General features: G+C 48.2%; 1 long non-coding RNA gene across 1 annotated transcript; it reads left to right on the forward strand.

Annotated features, from left to right (window-relative positions):
- Nucleotides 1–2: 2 nt before the first annotated feature.
- LOC144286852 (uncharacterized) lies at nucleotides 3–2268 on the forward strand. Its single transcript, XR_013354774.1, has 3 exons — nucleotides 3–717; nucleotides 1228–1343; nucleotides 1706–2268. It is a non-coding gene; the product is annotated as an uncharacterized LOC144286852 (long non-coding RNA).
- Nucleotides 2269–19739: the final 17471 nt, after the last annotated feature.

Consider the following 19739-nt stretch of genomic DNA (forward strand, 5'->3'; position numbering starts at 1 on the left):
CCAGAAAAGGAGCGGGGAACGGAGAGGCTGTTCCGGGAGGGTTTGTAAAGAGGCACGGGAGCGCTGGCACACATGCCCCCTTCCCACTGGGGACACAAGCCGTCAGTGGCTTCCGCAGAAACCACCCCACAGACTTGCAGCCTTTGGGAATTGCAAGATGAACTGTCGCGGGGGAGGTCCCCCTTTCCAGCCTCTCTGTCACCAGAGAGCTACCCCCTCATTGTGACAGATGAAGAAATTAAGACTCAGGTTTGAGTGGCTTGCTCCCAGTCACCTCAGGCCTCCACACTCCCCGTCAATCTTTTCCTGTGTCATCCACGTGTCCCTCCAAGTGAGGAGCACAGGGAGGGAAGAGAGTGGCATCTTTCTGAGGTGGCTGTGGAAGCTGAGGCTCCTCTCCTAACTCCTCAGCACCAGGGCAGCCCTCCTCAGAGGTGGGAGAACTCTATACCCTGGCAGACCTGGACTAGGGTGTGGGAGGGGATGGTGGAAGAAGCAGGAGGCGGGGCAGAGGAAGCAGGAAAGGAACAGCTTGGGTGGCTCCCCAACCCATTCAGCAGCTTGAGGCAGTTGGGAAGGAATCCAGTATCTGCGTGTGGACGATGCCTGAGGCTCCGAGGGACACATGGGCTCCCCTTGTCATATGGAGTATGTGCAGGAGGCTGTGACCCGAGAACCCCTGAGATGGCTTATGAGATGACAGGGGGCCAGGAACAGGTGTGTGAAGGGGGACGGGGTAGAGGTGGCCAGGAAGATGGTTGCTCCAGAGGGGGAGGCTGATTGGTGCTGTCCTTAGACTGAGCAGAGGCAGGGGACAGAGAGCTGGGGGCCCTGTGGCTTTCCCTCATGCCAAGGGACACTGGGGCACCTTAGGGCTGGTTAAGTGGCCCCCTGTGACCAGAGCAGCCCTAGCAGGGGTGACGGGCCAGGAGGAGGGTGAAGCAGTGGGCTGGGGCTCTCCTTCTCAGAACCATGTGGCTCTCAGGTGGTCCTAACAGCCTGGTGTTCCACACTTCGAGCCCCGTTGCACACAAGTGAGCTGCTGTCTTCTGGGAGGGAGGAGTCTCCACTGCTGGTTTGCAGTGTGTGGGGGGGGAGCTGTGTTGAGAATAACACCCCTCAGGCCTGAAGGAAGGATCAGGGTGGGGGGTGGGGGTGCAGGATGGTTGGAGTGGAGGAAGAGCCTAAGGCTTATCTTGCAACCTGGGAGCCTTTCTCTGTCATCAGAAAAGGAACCCAAGGAAAGCAGGCTGAAGGGAGATTTCAGTCCCGACTTCCGTCTGAAGAGCTGCCCAATGAGAACCTACCTAGGAGGACAGGCAAGCAGGCCAGTCCGTTCTCAGGTCTGTGTGGCATCATGATGTCTATAGAACATATGGGTTAGAGACTGAGTTCAGCATGGGACGGCTTCTGCCTCATTGAAAAATAATTGAAGCAAACGTAAATGGGTTGGAAGATAATCTCCTCCCCATGGTTTACATGGAGCAAACTGATGCCAGGGCTGGTTGGAGGCGTCACTCCGTGCCTCCCTAACGGTCACATTTACTATAATAGTCTGCTTCCTCCCACACCATCGGTTTCAGGAGATAGGGACGGGGTCTGATTCCCTGGTTTTCCCAGAGCTTAGCACAGTGCCTGGCACAAAGCAGACCCTCATTTAAGGAAGGGATAAAAGGAATAAACATCATTCATATTCACTTTCCAGGTGGCAGGCTCCCAGCCTCCTGCAAGAATAACAGGAAGAGCTGAAGCTCACTAATTTGGAATTTGCAATAATATTGACGCCACAACCTTGATCCCAATGAGTACAAGTTAAAAATAACTTCTTTCTCTCTCTTTAGGGTCTTATTCACAAGGGGGAGGTATAATAAGAATACATGTTACATTTAGATAGCACTTTAGACCTCCTCAATTCTTTTGTGGGAATTAACTAATTTGATATTGATACTATCCCTGAGAGTTAGGAAGGAGAGACTGTCCTTTGGTCATTTACTTTTTGTCTGCCATCAAAACAATGGAGGGGGTTCTGGTTCCTATAGGAGAAGACATTATGATTAGGCCAGTGCAAAGAATTGTGGATGCCTGACCCAATAAAGGAAATGCAGTCTGCTTGGGAGGACATTCACTATCTCCACCTCTCTTCCAGGGAAGGAGAAATCACCAGCTATCACAGTTGGAGGAAAAAAAAAAAAAACACCTTAGAAAATATGCCCCAAATGGAATACAATTTGAGAGTCTATAAATAAACTCTTATATTTATTCAATTGATTTTTTGATAAGGGTGTCTGGACAATTAAATGGGGTGGAGGGAAAGGGAAGAAATTCTTAACAAATGGCTCTGGGACAACTGGATTTCTACCTACCAGAGAATAGAGTTGGACCCCCACCTCATACCATTTACAAAAATTAACCCAAAATAGATCATAGACAATGTAAGAGCTAAAATCATAAAAATCTTAGAACATAGATATAAATTTTTGTGACCTTAGATTAGGCTGTAGTTTCTTAGATATGATACCAAAAGCACCAGTGACAAAAGAAAAATTACGTAAATTGGACTTTGTCAAAATTAAAACCTTTTGTGCTTCAAAGGACACCATCAAGACAATGAAAAAGACAACTCACAAAATGGGAGAAAATATTTGCAAAGCATGCATATGATAAGGGACTTGTGTCCAGAATATTAAAGAACTCTTACAACTCAACAAAAAGACAAATAACTCAATTTAAAAATGGACAGAGGATTTGAATAGACATTCTCCAAAGAGATACACAATGACCAATAGGCACATAAAAAGATTCTCAACTTCATTAATCATCAGGAAAATGCAAATCCAGCCACAAAATGAGCTACCACTTCACACTAACCAAGATGCCTAAAATAAAAAAGATAGGGCACCTGGCTGGCTCATTCAGAAGTCTGTGACTCTTGATTTCTGGGTTGTGAGTTCATGCCTCACATTGGGTAGAGAGGTTGCTTTTAAAAAATAAATTTAGGGTAGCCTGGGTGGCTCAGCGGTTCAGTGCTACCTTAAGCCCAGTGCGTGATCCTGGAGACCCGGGATTGAGTCCCACGTCGGGCTCCCTGCGTGGGGCCTGCTTCTCCCTCTGCCTGTGTCTCTGCCTCCCTCCCCCCCTCTCTCTGTGTCTATCATGAATAAATAAAATCTTTAAAAAATTTTTTTTAATTTAAAAAGACAATAAATGTTGTTGAGGATGTGGGGAAATCGGAACCCTTATACACATTGCTAGTGGGATTGTATAATGATGCGGCCACTTTGGGAAGCAGATTGGCAGTTCCTCAAATTGTTGGTTGTAGAGTTACCAGGTGACCCTGCAACTCCATCCTGAGGTATATACCCAAGAGAACTGAAGATGTGTCCACACAAAAACTTTTACACAAATGCTCAAAGCAGCATATTGTTATTCACAACAGTCCAAAAATGGGAAACAACCCAAATGTCCATCAACTGATGGATAGACAAAATGTAGTATATTCATACAATGGAATGTTATTCTTCCACAAAAAGAAATGAAATATTGATTATATGCTACAAGTATTGATGCTATTACATACTACAGCATGGATGAACCTTGAAAACATTATGCTGAGTGAAAGCAGCTGGTCACAGAAGGCCACATATTTTAATAAACCATTTATATGAAATTTTTAGAATAAGCAAATCTGTAGAGACAGAAAGTAGACGAGTGGGTGCCAGGGACTGGGGGGAGGGGAATTGGGAGTGGCTGCCAATGGAAAGGAGTTTCTTTATGGGATGATGAAAATGTTCTGAAATTGGCAGTGATGGTGGCATAACTACAAGTATACTGAAAACCACAGAATCGTACACTTCAAACGGGGGAATTTTATAGTACACGAGTTATATCTCAATAAAATTGTTTATTAAAAAATATGCCCAAATGTTTACTTCTGTCATTCTACAGTCATCAAGAAATTTTCTGATGTTGACTGGCTTTCAGAGAAGCTGTGCTTCTCTTACTGAAAATACCCACCTACTCCATTTGCTTAGCCAAAACCTACCCATCTCTCAAAGCCCAGCCCATAAACAGTTCTAGTTTCTTTAATCCACGCTAATCTCTTTTCCATATTTATTCAGCATTAGCTCACACAGGCACCAAAAGCAAAGTGTAGGGTAAATAGCACTGGATTAGGAGCCAGAAAAATCTGGGCCACACAAGTCTTATGACCTGTGCAAAATAACCTCTCCGAGCGTGTGTAAATGGCTGTAAGCACTTTTATCCATCCTCCTTCCAAGGGTCATGAGAAAATGAAGACAGATCTCTTGTCTGTTGTCACACAAAAACAAGATGTTATTAATATAAAAATCATCAGCTCCCATTCGCTATATGCAAGGCACTAGGCTGAAGGAGAAATACAAATTTATTGCCTTTAATGTAAAAAATGGGGTGAAGAGAAGATTAGGTCCCTGAGGCCACTTGCTAAAGGCTCACATCAGTAGTCGGTGCTAAGGAGTTGGGAGGAAGAAGGCTTCAGCAGGCAGGAGGGGAAGGAGGGCGGAATCTGAGAGAGGTAGGCTCCTCAGGCAGAGGGTGAGAACAAGGATGCTGAGAGGCCAAGATCAGCACGGTTTGTTTAAAGCCAGCCAGCAGTGTCCAGTGGAACTTTCTTATGATGGCAGAAATGTCTGTCCAACAGAAATATAATGAGAGCTGCATATAGAATTTTATATGTCTGGTAACCACACTTATTTTATTTTATTAAAAAAATTTTTTTGATCCCTGCTTGGGATCTATTCCATATATATATATATATATATATATATATATATATATATATATATAAATTATTATTATTCATGAGAGACAGAGAGAGAGAGAGGCGGGCAGAGACGCAGGCTCCATGCAGGGAGCCCGACGTGGACTCAATCCCGGGTCTCCAGGATCATGCCCCGGGCTGAAGGCAGGTGCTAAACCGCTGAGCTACCCAGGCTGCCCTGGTAACCACATTTAAAAAATAAAAAGTGGGGCATGGGGGGCTCAGTTGGTTAAGCATCTGACTTCGGCGCATGTCATGATCCCAGGGTCCTGAGATGGAGCCCCTCATTGTCCAGCTGCATCTGGCTCCCTGCTCAGCGGGGAGCCTGCTTTTCCCTCTCCAACTTGTGCTCTCTCAAATAAACAAAACAAAACAAAAAGAGATAGGTAACATTCATTTTAATAACAGTCATGTAATAATTTAATATTTTATGTAAACCAATATATCCAAAATAGTCATTTCAACATGCAATAGTTATAAAAATAAGTCATGAGATATTTTACCTTTTTGTGTGTATGCTAAGTCTTAACAATCCTGTGTGCATTTTTTTTTAAAGATTTTATTTATTCATGAAAGACACAGAGAGAGAAAGGCAGAGACATAGGCAGAGGGAGAAGCAGGCTCCAGGCAGGGAGCCTGATGTGTGACTCTATCCTGAGACTGTGGATCATGCCCTGAGCCAGGGGCAGGTGCCCAACCGCTGAGCCACTCAGGGGTCCTTCCTGTGTGCATTTTACACATCACGTTTTGGATGCTAAATTTTCAACAGAGAGTGAAATGTAATCCTACCAAAACAAAAGAGTTGTATTCAATGGAAAAATATTTTGTACTGTTTCTGTATTAATTAATTAATTAAAAGATTTTATTTATTTATTCATGAGACACACACACACACACACACACACACACAGAGGCAGAGGCACAGGCAGAGGGAGAAGCAGGCTTCCTGCAAGGGACCCAATGCAGGACTCGATCTCAGACCCCAGGATCATGGCCTGAGCCAAAGGCAGACACTCAACCGCTGAGCCACGCAGGTGTCCCTCCTTCTGTTTTTAAATTATAATTAAAGAAAATTAAAATCCAGTTACACTGGCCACATTTCATTTAGGGCTATTAGTTTTCATGTTGGTCAGTGCAGCCCTAGAGTTAAAATTATGAGGGTAGATTGTGGGATTGAAGCTGGAGATAGCTTCTAAATCCACACCTCCAGCCCAGACCTCCTTGGGCTCTAGGCAAGTGCTCATTTGCCTTCCAGAGTTTCTGTCTGGGGTCTGGATTATGATCGTGATGACTGTACTATCAACTCCTTTCCCCCAGAGGCCACCCCACAAGGAAATGTGGAATCCTAGCTTTGCAGAGTACTTTAGGGCTCACCTAGCCGAGTTGCCTCCAAATGGGATCCTGGACGCTTTGGGGTCCTTGAAGGTGCTCATGAAGGTCAGATACCCACTTCCAACTGAAATCATACATTTCCCCAAGGTGCAGGTGCTGCACAGGTTACTTACAGCATGCCATTTTGCACTTTCAGTGGACACACAGCAGCTAGGTTGGGAACACTAGTAGTCTCCATCTAATCACAAGCCTGGCTGCTTTATTTCACTCTGTAAGTATTACTGAGACCCTGTTACAGCCAGGCACCTCTGCATGCGGAGGTCTCGGCACAGAGCCAAACAGAGGCCAGCTGTGCATGTGTCTGTGGCCCGGGAAGGATGATGCTCTGTTGAGGCAGGGGCTGGAGTAGAGAGGAGGACCCACAGACGTGCTTCCCCACCAAGGGCTTCAGGGAAGAAAGGCCTTGAAGGGGGACAACCAGCAGCCCAGTGGACATCTGGGGAGGGGCTGTTGTGGACCTGCTCCCCATCTTTGAGGAAGAGCCAGATATTGGGCCAGTGTGGCTGGAGCACAAGGAGCCATAGACAGGCTAAGTGCAGACGGGAGATCAGAGTGTGTTTAATCTTGCCTGTTGGAGTGGGGACCTGGTTATCCTGAGATGAGAACCCAATGGAATTACAGTATTGGAGATAGACTTTCGTTTTTTAAAAATGTATTTTTATATAATATATACATTATAAATAATATAAATATGTATACATGATATCTAATGTAATGGGTGTTAAGAAATATAATTAAATGAACACCATAAACTCCCTTTGCCAATATTATTGTCTAGCTGAGACCCGTCCTTCTCTTTTCTGTCTTCTGCTCCCGCATGCACCCCCATTTGGCTTCTCTGAATGTTGTTTATTACTCTTCACTTTTGGAGATTTGTTTATTCGAGAGAGAGAGCAAGAGTGCACAAGCGGGAGGGGCAGAGAGAGAGGGAGAGTCCGAAGCAGACTCTGCACTGAGCTCGGAAGCCTGACTCAGGGCTCCATCCCAGGACCCTGAGATCACGGCTTGAGCCGAGAAACCAAAAGTCTATCACTCAACTGACTGCACCACCTAGGTGCCCCTACTCTCTTCACTTTTATTTTTTTTTAAGATTTTGTTTATTTATTCATGATAGACGCACAGAGAGAGAGGGAGGGAGGCAGAGACACAGGCAGAGGGAGAAGCAGGCTCCATGCAGGGAGCCCAACATGGGACTCGATCCCGGGACTCCAGGATCATGCCCTGGGCACTTAAACTGCTGAGCCACCCAGGCTGCCCCTCTCTTCACTCTTAAAGAATAGTTTCAGTACTTTGTGTATTTCTAAACATCACACTGTTTAGCTTTGCTTGTTTTAGAATTTATAAAAACGTGTCACCTGGGAACATACCTAAGAGAAATGAAAATGCATGCTGTGCAAAGACTTGCATGCAAAGCAGTATTATTCAAAGTAGCCGAAAAGTGAGAACAATCCAGATGTCCATCAACTTGTGAGTGGGTGAGCAACATGTGGTTATGTCCACATAATGGAATATTATTGGACCTTAAAAGGAATGAAGTTCTGATACATGCTACAGCATGGACGGAGTCCCAAACATGATGCCAAGTGAAAGAAACTAGACACAAATGACTACATATTGCACAATTCTATTTATATATAATGTCCAGGGGGATCCCTGGGTGGCGCAGTGGTTTAGCGCCTGCCTTTGGCCCAGGGCGCAACCCTGGAGACCCGGGATCGAATCCCACATCGGGCTCCCGGTGCATGGAGCCTGCTTCTCCCTCTGCTTATGTCTCTGCCTCTCTCTCTCTCTGTGTGACTATCATAAATAAATAAAAATTTTAAAAATATATATATATAATGTCCAGAGAGGTCAAATCTATAGAGATGGAACATAGATCAGGGGTTGCCTGGGGCTGGAGATGGGAATAGGGAGGGGTGACCAAAAGTGGGCATGAGGGTTATTTTTGAGGTGATGGAAATGTACTGAAATTAGATAGTGTGGTAGTTGCACAATTCTCTATATTAATCTAGTAATTGCACACTTAAAATGGCTGACTTATGCTACAACACGGAAGTGTAAATTAAATTATATTTTTAGGGGTACCTGAGTCAGTCGGTTGAACGTCTGACTCTTGATTTTGGCCCAGGTCATGATCTCAGAGTTATGAGATCAAGCCCCGAGCTGGGCTCCATACTCAGGAGGGAGTCTACTGGAGATTCTCTCTCTCCCTCTCTCTCTGCCCCTCTACCCTACCTCTTGTGCTCTCTCCCTCTCTAAAACAAATAAGTAAATCTTAAAAAAAAATATTTTGATACAGCTTTTTTCAAAAAGACATATTAGTCTTCTGAGGCTTGTTTTTTTCTCACAATTATGTTTCTGAGACTCTACTGGTGTTGTTGCAAAGAGTAGTAGTAGTTCATTTATTTTCACCCATCGTGATGACATTACAATTTATTTCCCCAGCTTCTAATCCTGTCATTGGATATGTGAGTTACCTCTTGTTTTTTGCTATTACAAAACAATATGCCAGTAACACGTTTGTACACGTCTCCATGGTATGCAGTATATGTATGTTGAATAATAAAATATCAGGGCTTGTATATACTGTATGTCTTTTCTTTCATGTCATTTTTCAGAAATTCATTAGTATTATAATTTATAAAACTATTGTTTTCCCAGCATTGAAAAGTAAAACAAAAACAAAACTAGTCCTCATTGAGAAACACTGCTGTCAGGAATACACTAGGAGTAAAATTGCTGAGTCAAGGGTATGCAGATGTTCAAAGATATGTAAAAGTTCAAGGGTGTTCAAATGTCAAACTGCTTTCTAAAATACTTATATTGGGGGCGCCTGGCTGGCTCAGTCAGTGGAACATGTGACTCCTGATCTTAGAGTTGTGTGTTCCCACCTTGGGTGTGGAGCTTACTTAAAATTAAAATAAGTAAATAAAAGACAAAACAAAATACTTGTACTAATGTGCACTCCCACCAGCAGTGGATGAGAGCTCCTACACTGGTCCATCTTCACCAACACTTACTATTGTCCAATTTTTAAATTTGTGCCAATTCTGTGGGTAGGACAGGCCTTCCTTCCCCTGCTGCTGCTGAGGTCAAACACCTTTTTCATGTAACTGGGGGCATTTGTGTTTCCTCTTCCAAGCTGTTCCTGTTTGTTTCCTTTGCTCATTTCTTTTCTTTTTCTTCTTGATTCATACAGTTCTTCAAATATCCTAGCTAGTAGTCCTTTGTCATTTAAATGTGCCGCAGATATAATTCCCAGTTTGTGACTTGTTTGCATCTTTTTAAAGATTTTATTTATTTATTCATGAGAGACACACACACACACACAGAGGCAGAGACACAGGCAGAGGGAGAAGCAGGCTCCATGCAGGGAGCCCGACGTGGGACTCGATCCCGGGTCTCCAGGATCAGGCCCTGGGCTGAAGGCGGCACCAAACCGCTGAGCCACCCAGGCTGCCCTTGTTTGCATTTTCTTGGTGTGTCTCAATCACAGAAGGTCTTACTTTTTTTTTTTTTTTTTTTTTTAAGATTTATTTGAGAGAGACAGAGATAGAGAGAGAGTGAGCACAAGCGAGAGACAGGGACAGGGAGAAGCAGGCTCCCCACTGAGCAAGGAGCCCAACGTGGGGCTCGATACCAGGCCCTGGGAATCGTGACCTGAGCCGAAAACAGATGCTTAACTGACTGAGCCACCCAGGCACCCTGAAGGTCTTACGTTTAAAGTAGTTGGGTTTTATCTGTTTGGTTAGCGCCTCTTCACTCCTCGTAGATCATGCCTTGGGGAGATCACGGTCAAAGCCCCAGCCTGGCCCCCACTGAACTGACAAGTTCCAGAGCAGAGCATGGACAACCCCTTTTAATATGGACCCTCCTGCCCCCAGCCTCATGTCAGCCCCACTTTATACTCAGTGGTTTATTTTAAAGCTTTTTTATTTTTTCACCTGTCTTTCTCTGCTCCTTGGACCCCCCTGTTGGTTTACAGAACCCCAAGTTAAATCCAAACTCTGGTACAAGCTCCTTTTTTTAAAAAAAACAGTCCAGAGGTCTTCTGTTTATTTATTTACTTACTTATTTTTACACCTGTTAAGCCATGAATTCTTAGGAACTGGTTCCAGGAGCTCAGGCTCCATTCCACCAGTTCTCCCCATGTGCGCCTCTGGGCGGAGCAAGTTGGTGTTTCTGGTGAACCCAGGTAACTTTCTCTTTGGCTTCTTTCTTTTTCTCATCATCTTCCTTCCCACGTTTCAGGAAGCTATCTTGGCTCTTAGAGCGTTTAATATGCTCAGTACGTAGGTTAATTCTCTTGGCAAGAAACTCGCCCTTAACTTGTTTACAACAATGCCAACAGCATGCTGGGTAACACTGCAGGCTCTTCCAATTTTGCCATGGTAACATTTGTTGGGCATTCCTTTTTGAACACTGCCCATTCCCTTGATGTCTACAATTTCACCTTTCTTGAAGATTTGCATGTATGCAGCCAAAGGAGCAACTCTTGTGTTTTCTAAAAGGCCTAGAGAGCATACAGTGGTGCCTCTCTTCTTTCCCTTTGGGCTGGTTGTTCTGGCACCTTGGTGGAAGAGGGGGTTCTGGCTGAAAGGCACACCTCCTCCTAGAAGTGTTCCAGCCCCCCAAGGCTGAGTCACTTCTTCCTCTATTTAGGGGGTTAGTCTGCCTAAGCATCAGGTGATTGACAGGAGACAGGTTTTTGACTATTAAAATGGAAGATCTTTCACTTTGAGTAAGCATGGTTTATTAAACACAGTATTTCAAAACATGGGATGCCTTAACGGTGGGATGTTTGGGAGGGGAAATATGGTTGGAAACTCTTACCAGAGATGCCTATGGTAGTCCTGACATCCACCTGCCTCCACCTAAACATTTCCGGGGACAGGAAGCTCACTACCGTTGGGGGCTGGACTGCTCTAGTTGTTAGAAACTGTGTCTTATGCTGTGTCTCCTGCCTCGTCATTTATACTTGCTGTTCTTCACTCTGCTCTCTAGAGAAACACCTAGTGAGTCTTTTCGCTCTTTGACATGACTACCCTCCAACATGAGAGGTAGCTTCCATGTCTATCTGTGTCTCCTTTTCTCCAGGAGAAATCTATCACCTTCAGTGATTCCTGGGAAGAGACAGTTTTCAGATTCCTCTGCACATGATCACCCTCTTGTGAACAGACTGCAGATTTTCTGCATCCTGTGTACATTGTATATCCTTGTTTGAGGAAAGCCTCGGGGCCGGTCTAACAGTGTAGAGGGGGCCCTGAGCCAGTTAACGGGAGTCTCCTGGGGCAGCTGCAGAGCGCCGTGGCTGTGCTGGCGGGCTCGTCAGCCCTGGCGTTCCCACAGAACCCAGGAGCTGACGGAAACCACTTTGTTTATGCGCCTCGTTACCATCTACATGCAGAGCATCTACAGAATCCACCCTTCTGCTTGGGCTCAGCACTCCTCTCTTTTAAGGAAGTTTTCTTAACGTTTGTGTCTCCTTTTAGCTCTCTCCACAGCTTCATGTCAAGCACATCTTTAATAAGCAAGACAGTGTTTTGTTTTGTTTTTTAAATGTTGATATTCCAAAGAACGCATCCTTGGACTCTTTGTATTACATTCTGCATCAGGCCCCCCGGCTCCCTGGAAGCAGGGCCAAGGGGAAGGGGTGTTTCTTCACTCTGGGCCCACGGTGAAGCCCAGCTTTGCCATAGCCACGGACAGTGACAACCCATCTCCGCCTCCCAGGCCAGGAACCTCTGAGTAATCTTTGACTCATAGCGGTCCTGTCTCCTATTGCCTAATTTTGCCTGGTCTTCATTAAAAACATTCCCTGCTTTTCTTTCTCACTTGTTCCTCTGCACATTTCTCCTGAGACCACCGTGCTTCTGCCAGAGATGGTCTCACTAACACAGACTACCTGGATGTTTAACAAGCAATTCCAAAGACCTGATGGGCCCTGAGCCCCAGCTAGGAGTATTGCTCCAGCTGAACCCTGACAGAAGGGATAGGAGTCGATCAGGCCAGTTGTTAGAAGGCACATTTCCAGCAGAGGAAACAGAAAGTTATGCTAGTCAGCATTCGGATGTGAGCAGAGGTTAGAAAAGCAGGCTGAGGCTGTCAGAGCCAAGGTGAGTGGTCAGCCTCCCTCCTAAGGAAGGCTTTAGGTTGGGCAGTGCCTGGCCACATTTGTATTTTAGAGCCAGCAGTGAAGATATGATTAGCAAACTTAGAGGGCTGGAGGTGGTGGGAGAAGACAATGGGCTAGGGCCCCCCAGACACCTAGGGCAGTGGTAGATTCAGGAGTGTGCCAAGGGACATGGGACAGGAACTGACCGGTTGGAGTGGAAGGGGCAGGAGGAGACGAGGGAGGTGACAATGCTTTGAAAGACATGTTCCTCGGAGGGGAACATTCTAGAAGCAGGTTTGGGTGGTGGGAAGGAAAGGAAATGACTCAGTTTTGGAGGGTGCTGGTCCTTTGGTGTGAGGAGGTGGGTGACTGGGGAGCCAGCTCCTCACTCCCACAGCAGCTATGGATCCTCTGGTCCACTTCTATGGGTCCTCCATGGGATCCTTTGTGCCTTTTCTCTGCCTGCCTTCTGCCTATTGAGAGGCTGCTGATGCCAGAGAACATCCATCCCAGAGAACCTTCAGGAGGTGTTGAGTGCTTCCCCTTCCCAAGCCCACCATCTTTTCTCTCTCAATCCCTGTTCAGTGAACGTGGAAAGGCAGGTAAAGGTTCCCTGCAGAGGACTGAGGAGCATTCAGAGTCCTGTCCCAGACCCTTGTCCTTTCACAAAACCAGGCCAGGCATTTTCCCTGATCATACCTCCTTACTCCATTTCACCAACATGAACGGATCCTCCTATGCTGTGGATGCTGTGTGGGTGCTGGAGATACAACAATGTACCATGATATCAGGCCATGTGCATTGAGCCAGGCATCTAAGTGCTTTATATATCTTAATTAATTTAAATCTCCTAGCAGCCTTATGGGTTAGCTACTATTCAATTCCCACTTTACAGATGAGGAAACTAAGGCACCAAAAGGTTGGTAAGTTGACTAAGGTCACACAAGTGGTGGAGCCCAAATGCAAAGTCAGATAAATGCCCGCACTGTAAGCCACTGCACTGTTCCCTCCTGCTCTCCCCTCCAGAATGCTGTCTCTGTCTACTTTCACAGGATAGGTCAAGTGCCATACTCTTTAGAGTCAGGATGTTCTTATTCTGGATGCCGTATCTCAACCTCACTTCTCCTGGTATTGCTCCTGATGAGGGATCTCTGTTGCAGTCCCCACATGAATGTGGACAGACAGGACACCTTCCCCTTCCTGGCTTCTCACGGCTCTTCTTGCTCCACCTGTCCTCCTTCCAGTCCCACCACCGCCACTGTCTCTACTTACAGACCCTCATTACCTCTCACGGGCCCCTCTTCTGGGGCTGGGCTCACTAACATGGGGCTCAGGCCAGACAGGGGTCTCCCCCTGGGGGCCATTCTCACATGCAGCCTGGAAATGGATGTCTGTCCTCAAGCACAAACCTGAAAACAGCATCTGTTGGCAAAACCCTTCTCCACGCCTCATCACCTAAGGGATAAAATCTGCACTCCTCAGCATGAAGGCCAAAGTCCTTCCTTGTGTGGCCCCTACCTCTCCGGGTCCCTGTATCAGTGCCCCTGAGGTCCATCGCTGACAACTCCAGCCTTGATAAAGTGTTTGGTAGTCAGCAATAAAGGGAGCAAAATAAGAAGAGTCAGATATAAAAAGTCCATCAGCATATATCAGCCAAGTTGCCAGCTGTCCTTCCTTGGTCACAATATCTTTTATCCCAAGGATCCTTTCTATATATATATATTTTTTTGCAGTTAAAATATTATTTCTTTCATAAAATGGTGGTTATTAAAGTGCTGTTATTTTTTTAAAAATATCTTTATATGGCAAAATGAAAATTGTCTGCAACTCCACTCAGACTCCATCTTTTTCCTGGTGACTCAGTGGTCTAAGGAAGCTGTCCCAGGGTCTGTCCTGCCCAGCCCCCCACCGTGGCCTGGTCCTGCGCCATCGTCCCCCCTGGCCTGGCCTGCCCTCTTTTCCAAAGCGGGGCCTCGGCCTTCGGCGGGGACACGGGTCATCTGCACGCTCTCTTCCCCCCAACCCCGGGGCGCCGGGCCTGGGAGCCAGGCACGCTCCTGTGCTCCTGTGCTCACGTCTACGTTTGCCCAGCGAGCCCGGTACTGCGGCGGCCACCCAGGTACCCGGCAGCTTTCCTGACGTCCGGACCAGAACCAATGTGTTCCAGCCTCCCCCGCAACAGGCGCGGCTGCGGTGGGGGCGAGGGGCTCTGCACCTGCCCGGACCTCCGCACGCACCCAGCACCCACCACCAGTCCCGGCGGGCCCCTGGGGAGCGCACGGGCTGAGGGTCAGGCCCCCCTTGTTTGCGAGAGGCCAGGAACTGCCTGCTCTCTGGGGTGCCGGAGATGATCATCTGTCTCCCGGGCCTCCAGGGAAGCTCAGGCCAGGCAGGGAAAGGGAGGGAGGGCAGGGAGAGGGACCAGAGAGAGAAGCTGAGACAGAGAGGGGGACAGGAGCACAACAAGGCCTAGGGTGGCAGCAGAGACAGAAACACAGGGCCCCGCAGAGAAGGTGGGGGCAGCTGCCATCAGGGTGGCGGGGGGCGGGGGGCTGGAGCTGGGGGTCTGGCCAGCCTCTCCCGGGGCTGTGGAAAGGACCTGCCAGTTGGCTCTAACACAGTTTCCACGGTGGGACCCAGAGCATAGGAGGCAAACTCCTTTCCGGGTTCAGCCCTCACCTGTCCATGTCCAGGGCCCTGGCAAAGTCCTCTGAACACCCAGACCCCTGAAGAGCCTCCAGGACTGCTGTCAGGCTGGGCAGCACCCTGACCCTGCCTGGCCTCTCCACCGCTGAGGACCCTTACGATAAACTCCCTGAAGGAATCAGAGATGGTCAGAGGGACTCCTGGAGGAGAATATGACATTTTGTTTTCCATTACTCTGTAGTCGCTTGTTTCAGGAAGTACCTCTTGAGAGGGTCTTTTAAGCAGATGTCAGAAAGGCATATGTTGACAAGATGGCAGTGCCCTGCTGTGGCTAGACAGGGGCCACCTCATGTCACCCCCCTTGAGGGTGACATAGTTGGCCAACATGCCTAGGAAGAAAGAATGTGAGCTGAGACCCTTCTATCTTAGCAAACCTCCTCTGATGTCAGCTGGCAAGACAGGCGCTAGGGCTTCTGGGAGAAGCCTCTCCATGGAGATACCTGCATAAGGCCAGTGGAGGTCCCTGCAGTGGCCTGGTTCTGGAAGGAATGGCGGTGGCCTGGCCACTTGGATACTGGGGATGCCACAGGGGCAGTAAACAGCACTGGGCCACTCTAGAGCTCAGGAGCTGGGCTCACTAACATGGGGCCATCACATTTGCTTGTGTCCAGCTGCCCAGGCAAGCAGGTGCAGCTGGGTCTCGAATTCTCAATGAAGTGAAGCCAAGACTGAGCCCTTGGCCAAAATAAGCCCTGAGGGTACTTTATCAAATGAGGAGAGGCCTTTGGGAGGGGAGAAAAGCTCACGATAGCTGAGAGTGCTCAAAGTCCTGTCAATGTCAGGATGTGACATTGCCGTTCAAGCTGTAAAGGGCACAGTGGACAACAGGATGTTGGGATGGATGACTTAGTAAAGTCTCCAAGTAGTAACTTTGCCTTTCAAAAATACAGTCTTAGGTCCTGGAACCTAAGAGCCAGCCCTTGGGCAACATTCTTTTTTTTTTTTCTTTCTAATATTTTATTTATTCATGAGAGACACAGAGCAAGAGAGAGAGAGGCAGAGACACAGGCAGAGGGAGAAGCAGGCTCCATGCAGGGAGCCCGACATGGGACTCGATCCCAGGTCTCTGGGATCACGACTTGGGCTGAAGGCAGGTGCTCAACCACTGAGCCACCCGGGCGTCCCCCTTGGGTAATTCTTGAACCCTGGAGCTTTAGGGTGAGACTTTGAAGCAAGCTTACCCCAGAGACATAAGCTACCTGCTGCTGTCAGAGCAGAAGGCCCCAGTTCTAGCCCTACTCCAGAAGAAGCCCCTCGGATACCTTCTAGAGCAGGAGGCATGACTGGCTCACATCAGGCAATGAGGCAAGAGATAAGGATCAATCCAAACTGGGGGACCAGCTAAGAGGGGGTGATTCTCCCTGGTTGCAGCTCGCTTATTAGCGTCTCCCACTGACTGGCAGGAGGGATCAAGGGGCATGGCTTCCTAGGTAAGGGAGGTTCTAAGGTCAAGATGCCTTCAAATCTAATCTGCTCTCCAAAAGGACCAGCTGGCCTGATAGGAAACTCAAGGTAGGAGGCGATGGCCAAGGTCAAGAGAAATGTAAAGGATGGAGGTGGGAGGGGTGAAGCCAGGTTAAGGGACACCTCTGACTCAGGACAGGTATGCTGCTAACTTGTTACGACCTTGGAAGAGTCATCAGCCTTACTTACTGGACTCATCAGAGACAGTGCCTTATATGAGCGTCCCCTTTTTTCTGCTCTTCTGGGTTCAGTTGAGGTCTGACCTAGAGAGGGATGCCCTAAAGCCACCACTGGGGAATGCTGCCTAAGTCTCTACCCAGCTCCCACTGGGGGCACCCTCTGGGCCATGGCTTGGTCCTCCCTCACATTTGGCTCAGCATGGCCATCACACCCTTGCTGCACTTCTGTCATGAGATGGTTGGCCAAGAACCAGAGGGTATGAAGCCAGAAGTGACATAGCTTTCAGAGTCAAGTCGAGAACTAAGAGTTTTGAACAAAGTGCTTTGAACAAAGTGCAAGAGTCGTAGACCTGCAGTTTATGGCTGGTTTGTGGAGCTGATTAGGTGGCTATCATTATCAGCAGTATTTCCCCTCTCTCCATGCCCCTGCTGACAACACCAAGGCTCTGGCCACCCTTTACCCCAAGCCTCATGCCCTCGCTCTCCACAGTAAATGCCCCTAGTGCTTACATCGTCAGCAGTGTTTCTTGATTGACTGACCAACTGATCTACCCAAGGAGAAAAGCAGGAAGGTGGGGACTGAGGACACCACTGGGATACAAACCTCTTCATGTTTTCTTCCCGGGGGGGAGGGGGGTGGCGGCGGGGAGAGCTGGTCCAGGGGAGCTCGGTCCTGGAGTTGGGCTCCAAAGCCTCCTGCTCAGGCCAGGCTGGACAAGGGGAGCTCGGTGTGCCCCACCAATGTAGGTGGCCCTACATCCAGTTTCCCCATTGTGTGAAGAACACGTTCAGGAATCACACAGCTACAACTATGGGCCTACAGACACTTCTTAGACGCCTCAGGGACCACTGCTGGTCCCTGCACACCACCTCACATCTTCAACCTCTGCCCTCCCTGAGGACCTGTGTGCAATCCTGTTTCCCCTTCTGTATACATCGTCTCCTCTGCTGGGAGAAGAGGAGCGTTAGAGGTGGGGCAGGATGGAGGTGACCATGCACATGCCTGCCTCAGGGTCTCTGCCCTTGCTCCGTCTTCCCTCTGGTCGACTTCCCTTCCCCTAGATCTTCACAGGGCCTGCACCCCTCTCTCCTCGGGGAGCCTTCCTCCTGTGACAGTCCAGCCCTTCTCCTGCTTTATTTTCTTCATAATGCTTATTGCTACAGGCAATTAGGGTCTGTGTGTGGGTGTACATACACACATATGTGTGTATATGTGTCATTTACTCGTTTACTTTTTAATTATGTCACCCCCACTTCATATAGGTTACATAAAAGCAGGACCTTCTGTTCATTGATTACTATCTCTCCAGGGCCCAGACAGTGGCTGACACAAATTGGTGCCCAATAAACCTTTGCTGGAAGAAAGGAAAAAAGTGAGGAAGGAAGGAAAAAAGAAGGGAAGGAGGGAAGGAGGGAGGGAAGGCGAGCTAGAGGAAGGGAAGGAGGGAGGGTGAGCTGGAGGAGGGAAAACAGACTTCCTCCTGGTCCCTCCCTCCCCCAGAGGGCTGCACAGAAACACACTGGGAGGTTGGAAAACCCACCGCTTTCATTGCCTCTCACCTTGGGTACCCAGGGCCACCTCTTGCTCCAGGCGGTCCTCACTGTTTATCCAACCCACATCTGGTTCCCTTGGAACCTGGCAGAGGGAAGAGTTGGCCTGACTATGCTGATTCTCACGGCTTCTCCACCTGCCCCGCGGTGTTCAGTTGGTTTGTGAGCAGGTTACTCTTTTGTCCGAGTCTTGTTTTCCTGGCCTAGACCAGCTCTGGGACCCAGAGACCCACTTGTTTTCCTCAGCCTGGGACCCACAGCCTGTGACATTGCTCAGCCCAATCCCCTTGAATTCCGGAGGCTCTAGGTGACTGACTGTCTTCATCAGTGGTCAGGTCCCTGCCCCCCAGCCACCCCTTCACCATTGCTGCTGCTCCACTGGACTGTTTGTGCTGGGGCTGCTGCCCCTGAAGTAGAAAGATAGATTTTTCTCCCCGAGTGATTCTATTTCCATCTTAAGCTCACCAAAGTAGCCACATACTCTCAGAATCAGACTATCTTTTCCAGGAAGTTGGAACAAGTTCGTCAGGGAGTGGGCCTGACGGTGCCACCTGGAGCAGCAGGCTGCTCCCACCTCTGTAGACTGTCAGGGTATGTGTCTTTCAGTGATCTGCCTCCTAAGGCAAGGCCCAGCTCCCAGGGCGGGCACAGGCTTTGGTTCAGGCATGCGGATCCTGGCAATGGCCCAGGAGCCCCGAGGGTGTACGGGTTAGGCATCCTACACGATGCGCTAGCCACTCAAGCTGTTTCTCTGGCCAGAACACTCCTGCCATCTCCCTGCTGCTCCTTTGCCAGGTGAACCCCTGTAGCTCTCTGAGTCTATGTCACATGCCCCAGAAGCCTCCCCTGACCCTCCCATCTGAGTTGCCTTTTTATGATCTGAGTTGCCTTTTTATGAGCTGAGAAAACAGGGCCGTGCCTGTCGTGTTCACTGATACATTCCCAGGGTCGCCCAGCACCTGGTACACAGAAGGGACTTGATAAATCAACTGTTGTAAAGCGTGAATGAATTCTGTGTGCATGCATCTTACAGAGCCTTTGGCCTGTGGAACCCCGTCTCCTATGCCTTTTGTATTCTCTGTTGCCCAAGATTAAGGCCCCTGCCTGCAGCCCAGGCTGAACAGGAACGTGCTTTGGATGCACCTTGGCCTGACTCTGAACAGGAGTTAACTGGCTGTTTCAGCCTGGCTGGGGGGTAGGGTTCTTTGGAAGAAACTTCTCTGGAAGGGGCCAGAATGGCTAGGAGGCCCCTCTTGTCCTTCCCACACAGGAGCAAGGTAGGCTTGCCAGGTAAATACAGGATATCCAGCTACATTTAAATTTCAAATAAATGACAAACACATTTTAGTATATTACATGTAATAAGTGGAACACACTTATGCCAAAAAAAAAAAAATACTGAATTTAAATTTAACTGGGAATCCATCTTTCTCAACCTCGGAACCCTAGTAAGGGCAGCCCTGATCAGCCTGGCTCCCCAGGGGGATCTGAGGTCCTTTTCATGCGGTACATTCTGTTCACTCTCTGGGTTCTT

The sequence above is a fragment of the Canis aureus genome, chromosome 16 (assembly GCF_053574225.1).
Source record: "Canis aureus isolate CA01 chromosome 16, VMU_Caureus_v.1.0, whole genome shotgun sequence".
Taxonomy (NCBI): domain Eukaryota; kingdom Metazoa; phylum Chordata; class Mammalia; order Carnivora; family Canidae; genus Canis; species Canis aureus.